The sequence below is a fragment of the Hemicordylus capensis genome, chromosome 3 (assembly GCF_027244095.1).
Source record: "Hemicordylus capensis ecotype Gifberg chromosome 3, rHemCap1.1.pri, whole genome shotgun sequence".
In the NCBI taxonomy this organism is placed as follows: Eukaryota; Metazoa; Chordata; class Lepidosauria; order Squamata; family Cordylidae; genus Hemicordylus; species Hemicordylus capensis.
Genome location: NC_069659.1, coordinates 257347074 through 257368615, shown reverse-complemented (window position 1 = coordinate 257368615; position 21542 = coordinate 257347074). Strand labels below are relative to the sequence as shown.

The window sequence follows — 21542 nt, the reverse complement described above, 5'->3', positions numbered from 1 at the left end:
GGAACAATGGGGTGATTTGAGTTCCCTATTTTTTCCCCATGGGCAAAACAGTGTGCACACATTTTGCAAACCTGCCTTGAAAAACAACACTGTAGAAAAGAAGCACACATCGTCACTACTAACAGAGAGTCCAAAGATGGCAAAAAAAAGAATCCACTGCCAGCTAAGGGCTTGCACTGCAGTAAAATCATTGGCACAAGTTGCTCTCTTTCATACAACTATGACTCCGTCCTTACTTGCAACAGCTACTACAGCAACATTCTTAGCAGCCAGCAATCCATAAGCTCAGCTAGAACAATGTCTTCAGCCACAGTGTACAGTTTGCAATGCAGATTACAGAGCAGACCAGAGCAGTGAGTGCTCTACCCCTTTACAAGTATAGTTGCTCGAACCACCAAACCGGTTCAGTCAAACGGACCAGAGTGGCCAGTTGGTTTGACTGAACCAGTTCGGCGACAGGTGGTTCGGTTCAAATTCTATCTGAATTCAATCCAAACAACAATTTTTGGTTTGTGCACATCCCTGTTTCCAACTGCTTACCTGACTCCTCCTCAGCCCCCCTCTCTCAGATAGCATAATAGATTTAGAAGGCTTGCATATCAATAGGTATCTTTCCAAACTGAGTGGATTTTTCAGCAGTTAAGTAGTCAGATCCAATTCAGCTCACTCAGAGCACATGTAGAGTGCAAAATAGGAATTTCTGCCCTTGGGTGAGGATTCCCCCCCTTTCTAAATAGACTCATCTAAATCTCATTCCTTCTACCCTAAAACTGTTGCTGCTTGTATTCAGACCAGAAACTATATTACAGCCTCTAATTACAGCCTCTACTTCTGTCAGTCTAGCATCCATTTAGGGCCCCTCCAATAAACTCCTTTGAAAGAGTTTGCAGCTTTGTTTAATCAATAGAACTGTTGATACTAGAATGAACTCAATGGATCTAAAGACTATTTTCATGTAATTTATTTCTATGACTAATAGTCACAACCATTGCTTTGCGTGCTTCAAAATTGATTCTGGGGAAAAAGGTCAATTCTGGTAGAGTTAGGGGTGTGCTCAGAACCTGTTAAGGCAGTTCATTTCAAATTCAAACCAGCTGGCAGTCTGGTCTATTTGTTAGAACTGGGTCGACCCGGTTCGAGGCAATGCTTGTAAAGGGGAATTTTGTGAAGATTCCCCTTTACACACAAAGGGGTGGGAGAATCCTTTAAGAGTGTTTTAAGGGTGGCGGGAGGGCAGTGAGATGGCACCTTATGTGCTTCTGCAGTGGTGGCTCCTCTAAGACCTGCCGGTGCCCCCACCACCACAGCGCAGGCCGGCGGTGACCCAGTTTCGGCCTCTGAGGATGTGCGGAAGCTAGAAATGCTAGGAAGGGAGCACAAGCAGGGCTTAGAGGAACTGCCACCACAGAAGCACATAAGATGCTCTCTTGCTTCCCCCGCCGCCTTTAAAACACTCTTAAAATATTCCCCCACCCTTTTGTTTGTAAATGGGAATCCTCACTTGATTCCCCTTTACAAGCATAGTGCTCGCACCGGGTTGAACTGGTCCGAATCAGAGCAAGTCTGGTTTAAACTTGGACTGGCTACCTTTTTGGTGGGCCGGTCTGGTTCAAGTTCAAATTGGTCAAACTGGAACACTTTGAATCGAACTTGAACCAGTTCTGTATACTACTAGGTAGAATGCCCTAAAATGGGGAGAAATTAGCGGGGCAGTTTATACATGTCTTATATTAATTCATATTTGATCTGTATGAGTAACCCATGTTTTCTGTAGAGATGGGTATGGAGAGGGGAAACTTCCTAATATTTAAAACTTATACATTTCATTCACAAATGAACTTGGTATATTCTATCTTGATATCACTGGAATATTAGGTGGTGTCTGATGGTTTCTCCTGTTAGGGGTTTAGGCTTCTGTATCTTTGGTGCAGACCTATATGAGCCTCATTTTGCCTCCAAACTGCTATTTTTTAATGCAGAGAACTGCTAGGCACAACTCTTTGATTACCCCACTATACCATATAGGACCTTGACAATAAATGAATTGGCATTCCTTTGTCTCAAGGTCACAGTGATGCCTTGTTTTTTGTGTTGCGAAAACCTTCTAACTTAATTTTTTATGATGTTAATGTGTCTGCAATAACAGTTATGTAAGAGCTGTATTGTGACTAATATTTTGATCTTAAATTCCATTTCAAAATAAAGCATAAAAGGAGATTTACTAAGATTAACAAGTCTTTACAGAGCCTGGATGATCTTTTGTGACAGGGTCATGCAAATATTTTAGTGGGAGGTAATCCGGGTATTCTCAATGAAATAAATGTAGGCATTCACATCCCAAAACTTCTGGGACTGCAAAACTTTAATTGAATACAGTATCCATTACAGGGTCTCTTATACAGAAAAGGTCTCTTGGACTTCTTAGATGTAGAATAGGAATTCATTATATTGATCATAGTCTTACTGCCCATCTGCCTAGAGTGAGCACTTTTGAGCAGCAGTGTGTTAGCAATCACAGGTCAGTCTGGTGAGGCACTGAGATGTAAACTTGCTTGTTAAAACGAAACACAGGAATGGCAGAATAAGGGCATAATTCAGCCAGACAGCTATCTAAAAAGACAGCATAACTTAAATCAACTTCTATTCACTTTTGTGGGTAATATACTCATTTCCAATAAACAACCTATTCACACAGTAAGAAGCTTAATTCATATGCTAATACAGTACTATTATTCCTGGACTAAGTAAATGGAAAGTGCTTTGGGCGGAGAGATTTCTGGACAGCAATGGAAGAATGTATTGGAATTTGGCACATTTGTGCGAAGAATTTATTATAATTATAATTATAATTAATGTATTATAATTATAATATTATAAACTCTGCTTAAAGGGCATGACAAACTGATTTTTAACTATCTAATTTTAGAACAAATTGACATTAAAAGAAAATGGTGAGAGATGAAATAATGTTGTAGATTAAAATTCATCCTATAGATGCATGGTTTTTTACAGTTAGTCTAGTGGATTATATTGCATTTATTATCTTGCAAAAAACAACATGAAAATTGTGTCTAAAATCAGTACAACCATGAAATACAGCCTAATACAAAGTTATGTGAAACAGATATCTAAAAGCATGCAATAGAATTCCACCTCTGTAGTGTTAAAAATCAGTTCAGTATGACCAGAGGCAGTGATCGCCCACTTAAAATCACACTTCATTGAAACTGATGGGTATGCTTTAATCATACATCCAGCTATTTTCAAAACTGTCTTAGGCTGATGTGATGTTGTCAGCTTTCAGATAAATAAATATACTTGAGAAATCCAGGAAAAGAATTCAAATTCAGACTTATAGTCACCACTCCTTGTTTCTCCATTGGACAAAGAGCACCCGTAACTCTGGAATAATGGATCACTAGGCATGGTTGTGAAGAATCCCTAAGAATCACACCAGGCCTTTGTCTGAAAACAGGCTGGATAAGGTTCTTAAAGATCATGTAGGCAGGTAAAGTAAAGGACACAGAGGAGTCCCACATAAAAGAAACATACTTATAATATTATATACCACCAACACTATAACTCTCTCTCTCCGGTGTGGAATCACTGAAAGGGCTATGATCCCTCCCTTTCAATGCTTGGTTTGAATTGTTGTTGTATTGGCTAAATATTTGTCCTTTTGCTATAGCAAAGTAGTTCACTTTGAATAGGGAGAAATGGGCGATACCTCTGCTGTATCTGTTCATAGGCTGCAGCATAGTTATTTGCAGGAGCACTATGGAAGTGCCATCTCAAACAACTGAATTTCATGTGTTTATAAACCAAGCTTTGAAAGTTTATCCAGCTTTCCTCTATCATCATGAATTAAAAACATTCCCAAGCCAGCCTGTCTCTGACCTTTTTGAGGTCATTGTTTACTTCAATTAGGCTTGAACTTAAGCATGTTGTTGTTGTCCTATTGGTTTCCCTTGTGCACAGCTCAGATATCATGTAGAATCTGTTTCTGAAGACTGTTTACTTATATAAATATATAATCTCCTGTCATAGAAAATAGCAACCATTGCCAGCATTCTTTAAAAAAAATAATAATTCTGAAATATATTCTACCATAATTTTCGGCAGAAGCGCTGCATCAGCATAAACACGACACTAAAGAAAAAAGGCTGGAAATTACGGTAATTGGACACTTTCAGTAAAAGATTCAGATACCGTGAATCTTCAGTAGTCCTTTCTCTAGGATATTTCAGATGATACATCCACTATCCCCTCAGAATTACCTGTGGTAGGAGCATGTGTGTGCAACCCTTTCCCTTCACCTGGAGCTCTGTTGTTGTTCCTCAACATAATCATGTGGGACAGATTTTTCCAAACTACCCCACACAGTGGTGGGCATCCGAATGAAGGAAGCATCCATGCCAGCAAAATGTCGCAACGCTGCAGAAAACTTTCTTGGCTGCGCAGCAGATAGCACAGAGTGTGTGAGGTCAATTTTCTCCCATCTCTGCTGCCTCTGGAAATGCCCTGCACCACTCAAACATATGGTCTTCAGGGACATATTTTCAGGTGGGACAGAGCATTTCCAGAGGAAGCAGAGATTAGAGAAAATCCCTACCACCACCCTTTGCACTCCACTCAGCAGTATTCTGGAAGTCTTTTGCAGGGTGAGCATGTCTTACCGGCACATGGACATTTTCTTAGTTAGGATGTCAGCCAGTGTAATTTAAATACTACTTTAAAGTAGTAGGATGCTTTGGAATGACACTGCATTAGGTAGGGCAGGGTTTCCTAACCTTGGGCCCCCAGATGTTGTTGGATTACAATTCCAAGAATCCTCAGATGCAGTGTGCTTGGGGATTATGGGAGCTGTAGTCCAACAACTTCTGGGGGCCCAAGGTTAAGAAACCCTGAGGTAGGGGAAGATGTGCTTGAACATGCTGCTTCTCCATGTGATTCTGAGGGCTGGCCCTTGGAACTGTACAGCTCTTCCACCTAGATCAGGGCTGCATGACTTTAGCCCTCCAGCTGTAGTTGGTCTACAACTCCCATCACCCCCAGCCATTGTGGCCAATAAACTGGGATGATGGACGTTGTAATCCAACAACTGGAGAATTGCTGCCTTGCCCTAGACCAGGGGTGGGGAACCTTGGCCCTCCAGCTGTTGTTGAACTACAACTCCCATCATCCCCAGCCACATGGCTGGGGATGGTGGGAGTTAGTTATAGTTCGAAAACAGCTGGAGGGCCAAGGTTCCCCACCCCTGCCCTAGACAATGCGTGAGGTTTTCCTTTCAGCCAAATTTTAGTACCTCACAGAAGCTGCCTGTTGCATTCTCTCACTGACTTGTCCCCTTGGCATGTTCATACAATTTTCTATGATATCAGAGCATTCCAAGCCAGTTGTGTATAGGGGTTCTTCCCCTATACATAACTGACCTGGGATGCAGAGATGAGAGGAAGATTTTAGCTTCTTTTGCGCATGATGTTGCAATGTAAAATACTGGGCAGTGACCATTCCTGTAACTTAAACAGATGGACCCGCTCTGGGAAGAGCACCTGAATGCTTGCATGCAGAAGGCTCCAAGTTCCCTCCGTGGCATCTCCAAGATAGGGCTGAAAGAGACTCCTACCTGCAACCTTGGAGAAGGTGCTGCCTGTCTGTGTAGACAATACTGAGCTAGATGGACCAGTGGTCTGACTTGGTATAGGTCAACTGCCTATGTTCCTATGTAAGTTTAGTTTTCATCAGCTTCAGGAATTGCTTTGTCATTGCTTGAGTGGAAAAAGGAAGGAAGCTCTTTATGTACTACATTTTTTTCCAATATTTCCTTCATGGCATGACCCAGAAGCAGAAGTATTCATAGTTTGATCAGAAAAAGTCTATAGGCTCTCTAGGGTGTAGCCATGCTGGGACAAAGAATATTTTCCATTGTGAATGCCTCCACTGTAAAGCATACAGTGCCCATTTACACTGATCAGGCAACTCCCTGCTGATCCTGACAGTCTGTAGTACTACATGGAGATGGTTTCAAGCAACTCTTGCATGATGGACATATGTAGACTAAGTAGTTGAATTACTAGGCGTTTTGCCATTTATTTAACAGTATGTAAAAGCTTGATGGGACTACATTAAATTAATATATCTCAGAAGCCATTATTCCAATCTTAAATAAGTGCCAGCTTTAGAAATATATTTATTATTTACTAATACAACAGTTGAAGAAGGAATTGAGCTCATGTTCGTGCTCGTTTGATGGTATATTTTCCCTCATAAATGTAACAAGTTTATTTAACTCATTTAATCATAATTAAGCCTCATTTATTTTGCTTAATAAATTATCCCTGCTGGCTTTAATTGTACTTCAGTGACATCAGCTTGCTCCGAATGAGCAAAGATGATCTATACCTACTTAGAGTAAATGTAATCAATTGCCCTTTTAGTAAATTCTCAGTGATGAAGATTAAAACACATACACATGCACTGGTACAGGGACAAGTAAACAAAGGCATTTTATAACTGAAATGGGAGTGACAGGCAGGTTGTTCCTTTAAAAAAAAAAGAAAGAATATATTGCTTTTTGGAAAATCTGTTTTGGTATATTGTGTTTACAATTTTTAAAATGTTTTTGTAAATATTTGTAACTATGTATGAATTGATTCTTCCATTCAACTCCTATCTTCCTCTTCCCTCATTTCAGTATATCTAGGAGTTGAAGCTGGTGAGCTCTCTAGTCCTTTGGTTATGCTATTTTGTGCAAGATCAGTGATTAATGATTTCATCATGATGGAATCACTAGCCTTGCTTGCATTGCTCTTTTGATGATGTATCTAGGGTATTGTTTATTCAGCTGATCACGTACATTATCACTTAAGGACTAAGACCTGAAGTGGAAGCAGTGGTGGTGATTGGTGAAGACCCTTTGGCCTCTAAATAAATGCCTATTGATTGACTTGTTTAATGCAGTTTTTGTGTTGGTGCTGATACTGACATCAGCACCATGCACACTACACAAACACAAATGTACACTGAAATCCCTCAGACCACTAAGTTTGTGTGACCTGTTGCTTAGTAAACCTATTGATCTGACAGCTGTTGATGGATTCAACTATAGAATACCTGGCTAGTGAGGGTGATTTACACAGCAGCACTCAGTTCTCCTCATCCATTACCCTGATGCCAAAGATGAATTGATAGCTCTCAGTGCTCAGCTGATTCTGAAGGCTCATGCAATTTCATAAAGTGTGGTATGTGGCTGTGCATTTCTGGCTACCACCTGTATATTCATCCCTCATCAAATCTATCTATTCAAACCTCTTTAGATTGCATTACTGATAGCATTATTCTCACCAGCAGTCAATAAGGCATTGTGGACATGGTCTTCAAGTGTAAACACAATCTCTCAGTCAACATTTTCCTCATGAAGAACTAGGATAAATACAAGACTTCATTTCAAACTGCCTTTGTTGATGTTTCTTCCAGATCCAGTTTCTGTGAGAAAGGAGGCATCAAGGAAAAAAATAGTGTTTGATCAATACTCGTGTTGGCCCAAATATACATGCCCATGCATTGCTAATAATTCAGGCTTGTAGCTTGAGTTGCAACTCAACTTAGGCTCTCCTAATGATGTTGGACTATAACTCCCATCATCCCCAGTCACAGAGGCTAACAGTCAGCGATAATGGGTGTTATAGTCCAACAACAGTTGGAGGGCTAAAGTTGTACTCCCCTGGGCTATGGCAGCTGCGAAGAATTCTGCTGAGAACCCTAGAAGCCAGCCTCTTTAAATAGAAGTGTGTGTTTGGGGGGAAAATCCGCCCTTCATGCATAATCATTTTGTTTTAGATTTATGATTTTGTCACCAATATGTTATTCCCTAGAATATTTATAGATGACCTTTAAATGATGGATATACAGTATAGTAAATTTTGTACGTGGTACACTTGTTTAAACAAAATAAGACTTTTGCTAGTTCCTCAGTTAGTAACTCAGGTAATGCTAGTCACTTAATCTTTGCCAATATGAAATCAATCAACAGCAGACTTACATCCCTGTTATCGGTTGAGTTATAAAATGAGGTTCCTGGAAAGAGAATTAGTGTCATGTGTTACATGGTTAAATCCACAAGATGAACAAAAACAATCTCACAAGATAGAAACAGATTAAATAGTTAAAAATTAATTCAGTTAAAAGCCTGAGAAAACAGGTACTTTATGAGGATCTTCCTAAAAGCAAGCAGAGAAGGAGAGGCTCTTATTTCAATAGGGAGCATGTTACAAAGCCCCAGGGCAGCCACAGAGTATGCTGGTCCCAAGTTACCACCAAATGAGCCAGTGGACCTCTCCAGATGATCTTAATAGGCAACAGGGTTCGTGCCAGAGAAGGTGCTCTCTTAAATACCCTGGACCCAAGCCGTTGAGGGCTTTATAGGTAATAACCAGCGTTCTCTCTAATTTATTTCAACTGTGTGCAGAATGAGTTTTGTTCTGGGTGGCAGTATCAAGGCAGTGTGTGCACACATGCATTCAGAGTGGGGCCTTCCTGACTCAACCTGAGCGGACATCAAAAAAACTTGTGAGCATGCGCACGCCTTAGAGGGAACACTGGTAATAACCAGCACTTTGTATTTTGCTTGGAAACATAGCAGCTTTCCGTGCAGTTCTTTTTACATGGGTGATATATTTGGCACTTTGGATTATCCCAGAGACCAGTCTGGCTGCCACATTCTGTACCTTTTGTAGTTTCCAAACTATATATAAAGGGAGCCCCACGCAGAGTGCTTTACATTAGACAAACCTAGAGATTATCAGCATGTGAACCACTGCTTTAAGGTCATTTAACTCCAAAAATGGACATAGCTGACATATCAGCCAAAGCTGATAAAAAGTGCTCCTGGCCACTGCCTCCATTTTGTACCTCCGAAATGCTACAAAAACATTGGATCGTGTCTCTCAGTTGCTTAAGGCTGAAATATTCATACTCTGAAAGCTTCAAATTATTAACTTTGGAGCAGGATTGAATGCTTTCTTGATTAGATGCTGTTGGTTTGGTTGTGCATGTCGTCATTATGTATGTGGACAGCCATGCTGACTTGCATAAATAATGTTTTATTTTCTGCTTAATATTAAACGGCTATATCTGGGAGAACTAAATCCATAATAATGGATATGATGAGGATAGGTCTCTGTTACTACAGGTACAATTAGTGATTGAGTCACTAAAATGTCTTGGTAAGATTTCTATTGCCAAAAATGACTTACATGGCTTTTTTAAAAATAGCACTGACAATCTTGCTTTGTCACCATTTTGGATAGCAGGCCTTTCTTTTCTATTTTATCGGCTTGCGTCTTAGTTGTTATGATTTTTACTCCAAAAGCATTTAGTCTGGCTTTCCTTTCTAGTGTGTGTCACCTCACACTATACTGTAATCATTATTTTATTTTCCGACTCTCTGATGCATGGCACAGATACTTATATTTTCTCTTTGTTGCTCATGCCTATGCAGTTGTAGTTCTGAATGATGGTGAAAACTATTAATCCCTCTCCTTGCCTTCAGGATGGTCTATAAAATGATATTGCATTCCAAAAATATATATGAAATGTTTTGTAAATAAAGTAGCTTGCGCTTTTATTTGTCGTCTTTTGGAGGAGGGAGGTCAGTTCATGCCATTCTTCTTTCCTCCTCTCTCTCTCTTATTCCTAGCTAAAATTAGATTTAACATCCGGTTGAAATTCAGTCTTAAATAAAATCTTAGTTGTTTGCCTTTCATCTCTAGTGTAGCCTGAATATTTTACATTAATCCTGCAAGCTGCTTCTGTGTTCATTTAAACCATTATGTGTCCCAGAGTTGCTGTGTCCTAACCTAACCCAGTATCTCACGGCCACAGTTGAGTGTTGATCGGACTTGAAGCTGAATCCAGACAAGATGGAAGTTATATTGGAGAAAATCCAAATTCTTAAAGTGATGTATGTTGTTGATAATGTCTTAGATATACTATCAGAGAGGATATACTGTATGGAAGTATTAACCTGTGCTGTAGCAGCTTTCAGGGGCCAATTCAGAGTGGATATATTGAATTTTAAATCTCCCCCCCCCCATAGTTTGGGAACAGTACAAGACCTGCCATATGCTAAATTGTCTCTACTGTCTGAAGTAACCTCTCTGAAGGAAACTGGAACTCTAGCAGGATGGAATGGTTGCTTGTAAGTCATTCCCCAGGGAGATGTGTGCTTGTGCAGCTTTTTGTTAAAAAAACAAAACCGTCCGAATCCTATCAAGTACATTTTATGTCAGTTGGTCTTTGAGAATTATACTGCTGGATAAACTGCAGCTATTTTATTACTGTGTCTTCCTGCTGTTGCTTTGGGCTACAGTGTATTTCTGGGTTCAAGTGCCTTAAGAGTTTGTTTTGACATATTTTAGATCTTTTAGATTAATTGTAATTGCCTTGCTGGTGGTTTGAGATGGAGTAAGGTACATCAGGGCTTGACAAACCCTGAGCACCAACTCACCATTGTGCCTAGAAATCTAATCCTGGTGCCTAGAGGCAGGGGCTAGAGAACGGTGATGGCGGTTGGTTGGGATGCTGAAATCCAAGAGCCTCTACTGTTAGCTACAACAGGGCAGGCATTACATTGTACATGAACTACTAGTAGTTTCTGTAGTGATTTTCATTTGATTTGCTGCAAGCCATTCTGCCTCCCTTCTCTCTTAGGAATATAGGAAACAGCCTTATACTGAGTCGGAACCTTGATCAATCTAGCTCACTTTTGTCTACCCAAACTGGCAGCGAATTCTCTAAGGTTGCAGGCAAGAGTCTCTCAGCCATATCTTGGAGATGCCAGGGAGGGAATTTGGAACCTTCTGCTCTTCCCAGGGCAGCCCCATCCCATTAGAGGAATATCTTATGTAGTCTCCCATTCAAGTACAAACAGGGCCGACCCTGCTTAGCAAGGGACAAGTCATGCTTGCTATCACAAGACAAGCTCTTTCCCTTTCTAGGGATGCTGGTTGGGTAGGGGGCATGACTGTGCCATTCTCAATTGCTTTTCTGCCATGTGCTCAGGATTCCCCTCCCCCACTTCCTCTCCCTCACAGTTTATTATACTCACTTCCTTCTCAAATCAGCTAAGGAGTCTTTGCAGCTCCCTCCAGTATTTTAAATACTTGTCATCTTCTACAACTTTGACTGTTTTTTCAAGAAGGCTTGTTTAGTCTTGTAAATGGGTTGATTGGAAAAGTAGGTGTGTGGATTTTTTCACAGAGTGAAGAACTGTTTGCTTTTCAACTCTGGTATGAAAAATAATTCCATACCTGCCAATATGTCCCTATTTTATCTTTCAGGGTGAATAGGAAAATAGAGATATGTTGGCAGGTATGGAATTGTTGAGTATTCGGTCAAAAGCCCACTATATCTGTTTCTAAGTATCTTTGGGGGTATTGGTGTGTGGGGGGGGGGAGTTGTGAAGGAAAAAAGTGTTCTTTGAAGATCTGGGGGAAAAAGAAGTGGGGTTTTGTATGGAGAAGAACAGAATGCTAAATCTAGTACCATTTGTTAAGAAGGGCAGAGAGGCAACTCCTTGATTGCAAGAATGTGGGGAAAGGGCAGATGGCAGTTACTTAAGTATTTCTCAGAGACAGCTAGTTCATTTTCAGTTTACTGGTGAGGAACAGAACATTGAAGTGGAGATATAAGCCTGAGACTATACACTCAATCCATGGCCAAGAATTTTATATTTGCAGCATTTTAAGAAATAGCAAGTTGTGTCAGCATACTTATTTACAGTTCCATTTTAAAGGCAGGGAAAACTGAGACTTGGAGACATATGAATATGACAAATGTTTAGATAGTCATCCCTCCCCAAGGGTTATGCTCCTGCTTCCCCATGGTTGGCAAATTCACAGTTGGCGAGGCATTGAAACCAATGGAAAATGGGGTTAGGAGAATTGTGACTGTGAAATCACCAAAAATCAAGGGGATGATCCTCAAAAAAATGCCCCAAATCACAAAAACCCATATCAAATACTAACAGAAAAAGCATAAGGAATGAGGAGAATGAGCCCCTTGAAAATTTCTGAACCCACTCAAATGCACTTTAAAACCACTAGGAGTCAGCAAGAGTCACCAAGAGGAATGAACAGATTGAACCCCTTGAAAATTCTTGAGCCCCACCCCCCCAAAATATCCCCCACTCAAATGCACTTTAAATCTCTTAATGAGAAGCTTTTCCTGCCTGACAGCCATGCAGATGGTCAGGATGCTGAGGAGGAGGGGTAAGAGGGATGTGGTGGGTTGCAATCAGGGGGAAAGGTGGTGTGGTGTGGTGTGGCGTGGTTCAAGGGGGATTTTTAAGGGGAAGAGGGGATACAAGCACCCCCTCCTCCGCTGATAACGATGTGCCCTCTGTTGTAGGCGGTCCACAGCTGCTCCCCAAAGTGACAAGCTGCTCTGAAGTGCCAGGCTGCGCTCTCTTGAATAAGCTCAGGAAGGTTGGCTGTGTCATCTGCTTCCTGGGGTCTTTTTTGGACCTCTGCGTAAGGCAAAATCAGTTCATTCAGTCCCCGCCTGGATGTCAGGCTGTGCTGCATGAAACAACCGTGACCGTTGCCTCATTTGCCAGCTCTGAAGCATCTGTCTGTCTATCTATCTATCTATCTATCTATCTATCTATCTATCTATCTATCTATCTATCTATCACATTTTTATACCACCCAGAATGTGAGTTCTCATGAGGAACCTGTTGGTCTTTTCAAGGGTCAACTAGCTGTGGCCCTTCTTCCTCTTCTTCACCAGCTTCTTCCTGATCACTGGAGGATTTGATCAGGGTCTCAAGGTCTTGCTCTGGGAGCTCCTCAGAGTGTGACTCCAGGAGCTCAGAAGCTTCAGCCAGCTGGATACTCTCAAAGCCCTCGCCGTCAGGTCGCCTGGCACAAGCCACTATCCTCCCCACCTCTTCCTCCGCAGCTGGCAAAACAGTGAACTCTCACTGCCTCCTTCCACACCTTCCTCCAGCAGAAATTCAGGTCTTCCTTCACAAGAGCCTGAGTGACGGATGGGGAGGCAGAGGTGATCTTGATCAGAGCCCATGCCTCTGCCTCTCTCCACCCACCGCTCCGCGTGGGCTCTTGTGAAGGAGGGAATCATCTCCCTCAGAGTCACGTTCGCTGCTGCCGATCCCACGTGGCGGCGGCAGTAAACGGGACTCGGAGGGAGACGATTCCCTCCTTCACAAGAGCCTGAGAGGTGGGGGTGGGGGAGGGAGGAGGACAGGAGGGGCAGCTCCCCCGCTGCAGCCCAGTGAGAGAGAATGTCGAGCTGGGGGCAGTGGGACATTTTAAAAAATTGAGAGAGAGATGTGTGGACACTGCCTTGCTACTGCTGCCCAGAACAAAACTCTTTCTGCTCATTGATAAAAATTAGAGGGAACACTGTTCAAGTTGCACTGGATGAGACCGGTAGCATATTCCCAGTTTCGGCTACTTAAAACTGCGATTGGGAAAACCACAGTTGGTGAAGGATGACTATATACCAAAGCATTTTACATAGATATACATAAATAAATCAAATGGCTCCCTGTCCCCAAGGGCTCACAATCTTAAAAAGAAATATAAAATAAACACCAGCATCAGCCACTGGAGGGATGCTGTGTTGGGGATGGATAGGGCCAGTTGCTCTCCCCCTGCTAATTAAAGAGAATCACCACTTTAGAAAGATGCCTCTGCTCAGTTAGCAGGGGAGATATACAGCTTGTACAGGCATGAAATTGTGCATAGTATAGTCTCAGCCCTACCATGTCATCAAGAAAAGCAGCCTGAACCTATGAATGAAAAATTCATAAGATTATGAATCTCCAGAAGAAAAGTACACAAGATCAGGCTGGATTTCTTGCTAACATGGCAAATATTCATTCTCTCAACCTCAGTGTTCCATTCCTCATCTGTAAAATTAACATTAATTAGTTGCCTTTGATCAGGTCTTTGTCCATCTCTGCTGGCCACATAAGGGATTTTTTGTTGTTGAAATCCATTGTTTTTACAAGCCACCATTTTGTGATCAGTTCTGCCTCCCAAGCTGCCATTTTGCACTTCCCCAAGTTTTCATTTTGCTCTTGTAACACCCAAGACTGGCAAAAAAAAAATCCACAAAAAACCACCACCACCTCTTTAAGCCCAGAAGCCTAAAGTCTGCCCACCTTTAGCGTAAGATTCTGTTTATGAAGTAAATTCTATCATTCATAAGTCATAGAAGTGGCCCCTGAAGGCTAAACAATGAATCTGGTTCCTAAGTTTTTGAGCAAAGAAAACTTGCTGAGGCTTAGTATGTATGTGTATTAAATAAATAACCTGGAATTTAAATTAGCCTTGAGAGACCTTTTTCCAGTGATACTTGTTGTTTGAGGGGAACAACACATGGTGATCTCCTAAGCCGCCTTCCCTTCAGAAAGTGGGCTAAAAATAGGTTTATTAATTAAGAAACCAAAATATAACTTGGTATTCAGAATTAGTTATTCTAAATACCAGAAACCAAAATATCACTTCTAAAGAATGAGTTATTCCGATTGTCTTTTTCAGGCCTTTTCTATCATCCAAAAATGACATCAACAGTTTTTTGGGGTTTTTTGCCAGGCCCTTGAGGACTTGGAGCAACTCCAGCAAGACCATGTGTGCTTCTTGCAAGCATCTGGTAGAATGAATACACAAAAAAGAGAAAGAGAGATGTATGCCCATCTCTTTCTTAACATGTACACTGCTTAGGATTTGCCAAAGGCTCCCCCCACCCCCCAGTGATGGGACCAACCCATTTTGTTAAAGATGGCAAGAGGGAAGAGCTTCTGAAAAGAAAATCAAGGAAGCTTATACTAAAAGAGAGATTTCCATTGCTTATGATAATGAAGGCTGAATTAGGTAACTAGTTTCTGCCTAGTTACAGAAGAAGCATTTCAGTTAGAAACTCCAGGGAATTACCACTTCCATCCTAGACTTCCCCAAGGACTGATCTGTTCCTTCCACATGTTCCTCAGACGATAGCCAATCGAAACCATAAAGTTCTGACTTTGGCTATATTACTGCCTGCCAAAATGATTTTTTGTTTTCCATTTTCAAATGGAAGATAGTACTATCAAATTAGTCAAAAGAATTGTCATAGCCAATAGCAGTCTGATTCATCTGACATCACTATGTCCATCTGCTTTGACTTCCTTTTCCAAAGATAAACAACTCATAGCTTAATAGAATGGCATTCCCAATCTGAAATCTGTATGTGACTGTACAAACTTCAAGGATGTAGAAAAACAGTTTCCCTACTGAGGGTTTGTTATGACACTTTGGAATTAATGGCAAAATTTTTAAAAATCCTAACAATGTAATGTACTCCTTTCAGAGGTGCAGCTAGGTAATTTTGTACTCTGGACCTAATGAGCTTTCATGCCCCCCCCCGCCCACAGCAAAATCAGTATCCTTTCCATCTATATACATTTCACCCCACAAATATATAAGTCTGGATCAGAGTGTATTTGGAAAAAAGACTACCCAACCCCCAAAGGATCCATACATATTCTTGATTACTCACCATAAATCCACAGATCTGGGCCGGAGTGAATCTGAAGAAGAAGAAGTAGAAAAGACTACACAAGTCCCAATGGATTCACATGGCTTCTTGACCATTCACAAACTAACTTGGATACAGCTCATGTCCCTTGCTCCACAGTTCAAACACGAATCACGAAACACGAAAGTATGCCCACAGGAGGGTGGAGGATAACAGGGCTTTGATTCAGCTTTGATTCAGACTGAACCTCTTCTCGACCATGAGGTTACCCCTGATGAGTGGATGCATACCAGCCCACCTCAACTCAGGTTGTGAGGCACTAAGCAGCATACCCTGGCACGCATCCAAGTGTGAGCGGATCCAGGCCAAGACTCACGAGATCGCCAAGCCTTCCTCCGTATTCTCACTCACCATAACAGTCCTCCATCCCAACACCAATGCACTTAACCTATCCCGACCCTCACTTGTCTGCCACAGAAGCTTACCCCACCCATCAACAAGTTTACTAATTGCTCACTGCAGGTCCCAGAGGAAAACATAATACCCATGGTCCGACAAATGGACGCCATCTGGCCAAAACCAGGAAATGTCCTGAGACAGAATCTCAGGATGCTGCATCACACTTCCACCCATAGCTACCACAGCATGGCTGATCTCGTGGTTAACCCCACGTCTAGCCCAATTAAAACATCAGATGCTGCCATGGCCCCACCAATGTAACCTCAGAATTATATTGGACCACACCAAAACGGGATCCGGAAACCAAACTTTCGTCTATTGCCTGCAATATAAGATCCTTGCTGCAAAGCAGGCCAATGTCACACACACACACACACACACACACACACACACACACACACACACACACATCACCAATGAGTGAGGAACCCCCTTATTAGAAATATACTTAAACAAATTTGGGAAAAACTCAGTCCATGTCATTCCATGACAACCCAGCCAATCAACTTGGGCCATGCCAGCAAAACCCATCTGGGTACCCATACCGGTCGTGTGCGCTTCTACTGGCCCAGAACATGTAACTGTGTCTGTATATCAATACCTGGTAAGGAAATAATGGAATTCCTGAAAAATAAAAGAAATTTCAAAATCGTGAATACCATTGTCCTTTACGCTTCAAGGGGCGGATGTACTGCTGACATGCCGAAGAGTGCCGCCGTCCTATAGCCCTAATCTGGGTCTCTGAAATGCCGGCCGCAGCCATTGATGATGCTGACCCTATGCGAAAAGAATGAGTACCATAATTGGCTGGATCAAGACCCGTTTTACGTATTGCTTCCTGAACCACCAACCCCCCAAATTGGTAGTGTGTCAACTGGGAGGCATCCTTGTTATTAAAAAGTGGACCCATCACCTCGCATCCTTATGTAATTGGACTGAGCTTGAACTGGACATAAGGTGGCCGGGGTACTGATGAAATGTTTAAGCACTGATCCTTTCCTGCTTTGATCGATTTTAGTGCGACAAATATTTAACCCCCTTTTTCGTGAAATGCATATCCCCTCGTTGAAGCGAGCAGGCAGAGGCATCCAGCTCACTGACCTTCATGGCACCGAAAAAGGCAGTCAGAATGACTGCTCTAAATAACAATACTTCAAAATTCGAAAAGCATAAATTATTAAGGCGGGTCAGCAACTTGTTCATTATAGGAGGTGAAATGGCTTCGTGAGTGTCAGGGTGAAGCGGCAATTCATGGGCCCATCCTTCCAGGGCCTTACAGACCTTAAAATCGGATGTAGAATCACTAACCACAAATGACCTTGCCTCAAATGCCAGTGCTGCCAACTTACCACAAATGAAACTCAAGGCTAGACTGCTGTCTCACAGTTCATGCAAAAGCATAACACATAATCAACTGGGACCGGCCAGACATCGGTCAAACCTAAAGTATTCCTAAATTTGGCAAACTCTTGCATGGCAGCAGTATATTGCTTCCTGGTACTAGAAGCCAAAGAAATGCAGATTGCCCATTCAATCTCTAACTCCCAAGGCTCCAGAGGTCTTCTGGAAAGGTGTCAGGTTCCGAAAGTGGTCCACCTGCATCCGAGACAAGGCATCAGTGATACTATTATCCAGACCAGGAACATGTCTGACCGTAAACAAAATATTGTTATGTAAACAATGTAGAGTGAAACATCGCTGCTGCCCTGACGGGCTTTTCGGATGCCACGTGCTGGTGGGGGAAACATGGCGGGGGAGGGGAAAGTGCAGTCTCCCCTGCCCTTAAAGGCACACCCCCTGCTGCCGAACCTTTGAGCTGGCCAGGGTTCAAACTGGTTCGGAGGCCTGTAAAAGGGCCTCCAAACCGGTTCATGCACACCTCTAATGGGGGTTCCAGAAAAAAGCCGGAAACCCACCCTTCCTTAACTTCCTTGTTAGTCTTTTCATGCACAGTATGCTCCATCTCCACTATTGAGTTCAAATTTTGGGACTAAACACCATGCGATGACTCTGGTAAGGTATCCTAAATCCAAATTTAAATCCCTCCCATAAATAAAGTCTATCACGAACATTAGGGTAATGTTGGAGCAATGACCAAAGGGGCTTCAATTTTATGGGTCCCTTTGGCAGGCGGGGATCACCTAGGTCAGGGTAAATCCTTTCAACTCTGCCACCACTTGGATCGGGGACAATTAGCAAAGGAGTGGGGACCACCACAGACCAAACAGTTGTGGTGAAAAGGGCATTGTTGACAAGTACATGATCCCATAACAGCAAACTCCCAGTATAACTGTGAGCATGAACTGGATAGCCCTGGAGAAGACTGCCTTCTAGGGGCAAACCTTCTAGTGGACTAGTGCCCACTCTCTGAATGCTTCCAAATGTGGGATGATTGGGGGTCATAATCTAAAGCCACAAGGTCGGCTGGGGAATGTCCCATGGAAAGGAGGTACCTTTCATACCTTTCCCAAGCTGGCCCACTAAATTCAGTAAATGCGCAATAAACTATATCTAAATATTTTATCAATGATGGTACAGATTTTGTAATACTACTCAAATGTAAACCATAAAACCCACCAACCAATTAGACCAATTGCAATCGACATTTCTGGCCTTAATTTCCCCCCCTCTCGTTTGGATTAGTCTGATCCTTGTCCTGAGGTTCTGTTTCATGATATAATAAGGAGAAAATGTTGACATACTCATTTCTCCAAATTTTTTATTTTGTGGACAGGTGATCTCCCAATGGTAAGTACACATCACCATAAGGACAGAATTCTATCCTCTCCTCTCTGGTGTCAGAACTCCTTGTAAGAGGTCTCAGTGTAACAGATTTTTCAGGGGTCCATCGCTTCTCCCAGGGGTCTCACTAGAGACTTGCCTTGAAGTTTCAGAAGATTGTATACTAATGGGAGTTGAAGGAAAACCCATCTAGGTATCTGGGGGCAAGCCTAGGCCTGGAGGCCAAAAGGGCATATCACCCCATACCTGAGACAACTGCCCTACCCAAGGAAGATAGGACTCAGACTCACTTGCTGGACCCACATCTGAATCCAAGGTGTTACGTCAGGAAAACTGATCCTCAGTTCGCTTCTCCAGCACATCAAGCCTGGCCTCGATAGTCTGCAAGAGTTGCAGTTGTCTGTTAGCTTGGCCAATAGATTTAGAACCACGTTTAGGTCTAGCACCCAAAGTCTCACCACCTTTGTATTTTTTCTGTGCTTCCAATGCATCCAAATGGGACAGGATACGAACCATAACTATCTGGCTTCCATCTTCAAAAGAAGAAGATTATGCAGGAAGTTCGGGCTGCTGAACTGGCCGTCAAGGGGCAGGTGTCTTCTCTTTCACTTTTGCCTTTCCCCCGTCCCATCTTTTGGGCCATAATTAACTCTCTTTATTCAGTTATGAACAGTTATGAATGCAAGTATGTGTATACACCTGAATACCCAACCTCTTTTAGTTATTGATTGTCCTACTATTATTACCTTATTTTTACTACTAAATTAACCCTAAATGTTCTTGTTTATGTTTATATACTTAAATCAGCCTTTTACTTTTTAACCAAGAAAAGGCTTCCTTTTTTAAAAACCACTGCTTCTATTAATTGCCTAGGTATTAATTCATTCCCATCTACTAAACTCTATCCAGATCAATTCATTTATTTACATTAATTCATTAATTCGTTTTACTCCCTTCAGTTTTAACAATCCATTCCTTTATTGTTGGCTGTATTGTTCCTCAGGAATTAAAAAACAAACAAACATTGTTCAGTAATTGTGTGTGTGTGTGTGTGTGTGTGTGTGTGTGTGTGTGTGTAGTGTGTATACGCATTCACATACTGCCAAGAATGATTTATTATTTTTATTCAACTCTGAGGTACACCTCAATATTAAAAAGTCCTTAACATTCAGAATACAGTGTGCTTCATTCTGGATTTTCTTTCCTTAAAAAAAAAAAAAAAAAAGATAACTGCATATCAGCCTTTCACCAGCTGTGTATCAGTAGAAAAGCTTTCCTATCATGACTTTGAAATTAGGTTTTGTCTGAAGATGTTAGGCAGTCTCTAGCAGATCCCTGTGGTTCTGAAAAATGCTGCTGACATTTGGCTTTCTGAGATTGGATTAACTAGATCTAATTGTATGCCTAATTAAATTGAATTCTCTGATAGCATCCCATGCTTTATTCACTACAATAAACAATATTACTATTGATTATCTAATGTCTTGTGTTTCCAGGTTATATGAAGGCAATTGTTATTGTCAGTGCCCATCCACCCTTGCATCTTAATTCTAACATACCATATTCACTTAAAAGAATGTGGAAGACATGCACAAAAGACAAAAAACCCTCTCAGAACTTCTGCCTTTAAATTTTATACAAACCGAGTTTTTGTTTTGTACATGGGGCATGGGAGGGAGATCCTTAGTAAGACCTGCCATATTAAAATAAGTGGAATCTAGGCTCCATTCATTCTACTTGTATAGTTTGTGATTTTCTCTTTTTTTTAACTAATTGGGAACCATTTGATAGTTCCCTCTAGACTCTAGGGTACCTCTCCAATGTCCAAATACACTTTCCCTTTTATGCGTATGTTGGAGATAGAGTTCCAGTGCATCAACCTTTTGCATCGCCTATCCTAATGACCACTAGAGGCATTGGGAGTAGAGGTAGGTAGTGAGGGTCTCCTTATCTGTCCCTGCTTGCCTCTACTTTATGACCCCTGCTTTGACTCCTTGGGTACTTCCTGTGCTGAGTCAGTCCGTTTCCTCTTCCTCTTCATTTACCGCTTCCTCTTCAAGAGGAGATGGAAACATCTCTCTCGTACTAACTATTAATTATGTAGCTGATAGTTAGGATAGGTCTTTCCTATTTCAAATGTACTTAACCAATAAACCTAGTTAGTGAGATTATACAACAATCTCCATGTATATTCTTAAGATAACTGCTACAACTAAACTCTGCACTCTACTCTGTGTAACTCGAATAGGCAGCTTTTCTTTTGGTACTACTTTGCTAAATAATTACAACCCCCAACAGGGTATGTGCTATGCCAATTTTCTGTATTCCTACTTGCCCTCAACTGACTGCATGGCTTCAAAAACATTTTGATCTGAACAAAAGTTATGGTCTCAGTCTTCAGTGTGTGCAGAAATCCCATTCTGAGTGAGGTAAATTATGGTCCCAAGAGCAGTTTCTGTGCTCTTCTATTGTAGTCAGAGAACGACTGCAGTGAAAGGAAGGACTGATTTATTTATTTTTACTACTTTCTGATTAGTAGCTCATTTTTCTTCATTTTACTGTTTTTCATTAACTTGCAATTATAAAAATTCATTGGCCAATTTCTTAGGGTTACTTTATATGTCATCTAGCCCCAATTCTTCAACATGAGCCTGTAAATTACAGTGGGGGTACAGTACAACACTTAAGAAATCTGTGCACCATTTACATTTATCCTCATTCTCCTTTTTAAATTTCCTCTTATTGGTAAACTAGTTGTAATTATGTCAGATTGTGCTTAATCACCACAGCTGTGTTTT

General features: G+C 41.6%; 1 protein-coding gene across 6 annotated transcripts in view; it reads left to right on the top strand.

Annotated features, from left to right (window-relative positions):
• PTPRE (protein tyrosine phosphatase receptor type E) overlaps nt 1–21542 on the top strand; it is a 200803-nt gene that overhangs the window by 95224 nt on the left and 84037 nt on the right. Inside the window, exon 1 of one of the 6 annotated variants that reach the window (XM_053309249.1) lies at nt 20828–21043. The exons of the other annotated variants lie outside the window; for them this stretch is intronic. The gene's annotated coding sequence lies outside the window, so the exon portion shown is untranslated. Of the gene's footprint in view, nt 1–20827; nt 21044–21542 lie in introns of those variants that run through there. 6 annotated transcript variants of the gene reach the window in all.